Here is a 2,496-nt window from a genome sequence, read left to right as displayed (position 1 = left end):
TTTAATAATTTTAATGTATTGATGTTAAAAATAAAAATAAAATAAATATTATTTTAATATATTTTTAAATAAAAAACTATCTTTTAACTGCCATAATTTCTATATATTACTTCTTCATCTTTTATCAGCAACTGTGAATGATGCTGACATTTTATATTTTAATATAAATTTAAATAAAAAATATTTTAAAAAATAATTATTTATATGCTTTCAAACACCTCCTATCAAGTCAAAGAACAACACCATCAAAATCTGAAACAGAAAAACAGCATGATAATAACAAGAACAATAAAACCAACAATATTTTCCTCATTGTTCAAAGACTCTTCAGACTGCTTTAAACCAACCAATGCTTTAATCTATTTCCCCCGAGACGCCCATGGTGCCACTTCCTGTTTGAAAAATTAAAATCAATCAATTTAAATTCTTCTTATTTACTGCCAAAAAAATAAAAATAAATTGTTAAGATTGTGAATAAGAAAACAGGTAAAATTGCCTAAAAAACATAACTGAAGAATTAAACGAGCTTTCTTTGTGAATTTGAACCTAGTCGACCCAATTAAATGCAGAATTCATCATTTGATCATAAGAAGATACATTTTTAATCGTTCGGCACTACAAGAAATTATTTGAGAGTTTAGGGTTAGGATTTAAAAAATGAAGAAGAAAAGATTGAAGGCAGTGGCTAGGGTATTTTTATTTATTTAATGATAATGTCGTTGTAATATTTAATATAAAAAAAATTTAGTCATTAAATAAAAAATAATTATCATTTCATAAATAATTAGAATATTTTGTTACTTGTTTTGGAGGATATGGAATATTAATGAACATTATAAAATTTATGAACACGGAATCACAATTTGAAGTACAAATTACCAGCATCTTAATATAAAAAGAAGTTTTTTTATAATACAAATATTTACCAACTACGAAAATTAGATATTTAAATTCTTTTTATAGATGTCATGAATACTTCAACATTTTTTTTATATAAGTTAGAAATCAATAATTAAAAACGTATTATTTTAAAATACAAACTCTTATCATATCAATAAATCAGAATTACTAAAAATATATATTAAGAAAAAACACAGCACGTAGCACGAAAGTCATTGGGTAGTTTTCCATATGAACAAGGACATCTTTCTTGTATTATTTCTCAACGGATATCACGACATCCATATGAATGGCGTTGGCTATGCTCGTTGATGAAGCAAAGTGAGAAAATGATTTAGGAAGAATATTCTAGTCAATTTGCACGCTGCACAAAATGGGTTATTACAAGACAAGAGGCGTTGTCTTTTCCAACACCATCAAAAGGGACCGCGACTGTTTGTTTTTGTTTCTCCGTTTCAATCCTAAGACTAGTATTTAAATTGAAAGTTTTAATTTTTTTTTTAAGTGTATTAAGTTAATATTATAAATGTATTCTTAAAAAGTAAGATATTTCGTTTTAACATATAGTCTAATTCAAAATTACTCGTTATCATCGATAATTAATTCATTATGGGGTGCACAAGATAATAGAAAAAGATTGCCGCCATGAAAAGTAAAAGGGCTAGAATTAGGAAATTAACATAAATGGACTGGGAGCACTCAATTTCATGCATATAATAAGATGTTAGGTGGAGAGGTAGGTTCCATCCAAGAACCTCAAGTTAATTGTCCGTTGTAATTTTTCTATGAACAGATTTATTTTCCAAACTAGTACACTGAGAAAAAGTAATTCCATGTGTTAAAAACAATAATCATGCATATGTTATATGTGTGATTGGGCTACATGTTCAATAATTGATCACGTGTACAATAAAAACACAATCATGTGATCATCTATATATTATATATTTAATCATTTTATTAATTATTATATGCATGATTGCACTCGTAACACATGTATAATAATTGTCCGCGTGTACAGTAAAAATTGCTTAACGTATGTAGTATATGCTATGTGCATGGCCACACGTCTGGCTTTAATAAAAAAACTCAGGCCCCTCCTCAGGCACATCGTCCACTGCTTTTTTTGTTTTTTTTTTTTTTTATTAAAGCATGGTACCTGTTACCTATTGGTTTGTTGTTTGGTTGTCCACGGAGACCAGAAAATTAGGGTTTTTTTAAAAAAAAAAATTTAATTTTCAGCTCAAAATAAAAACACATTCAAAATACAATATAAACCTATAAAAATTATTTATCAATCTCAAAATACTTTAAAATCACTCTAAAAAACAAAAATTAATTGAATTAAAAAACCAAATGGACTCGGACCTATTTTTCTAGCCATGTTTATAGAGAACAATATCACCTTCATTGAACTCATTGATACTAAGAATATTCTTTATAGTGATCAAAATTTAGTTAACTAGCAATTTTTTTTTTTTTTTTGTTATTTTTCGACGAGCTTCTCTCCCTCCACTCAAACTCAAAAATTAAGAAAAATGAGTTTTTAGGCTAAAAGTAAAATTTCTAGAAAAAAAAAGTTAAATGGAGAAAAGA

Source organism: Populus nigra, chromosome 7, assembly GCF_951802175.1.
Source record: "Populus nigra chromosome 7, ddPopNigr1.1, whole genome shotgun sequence".
NCBI classification, from domain to species: Eukaryota; Viridiplantae; Streptophyta; class Magnoliopsida; order Malpighiales; family Salicaceae; genus Populus; species Populus nigra.
The sequence above is the reverse complement of the archived record's forward strand: the minus strand, read 5'-3'. Positions refer to the sequence as shown.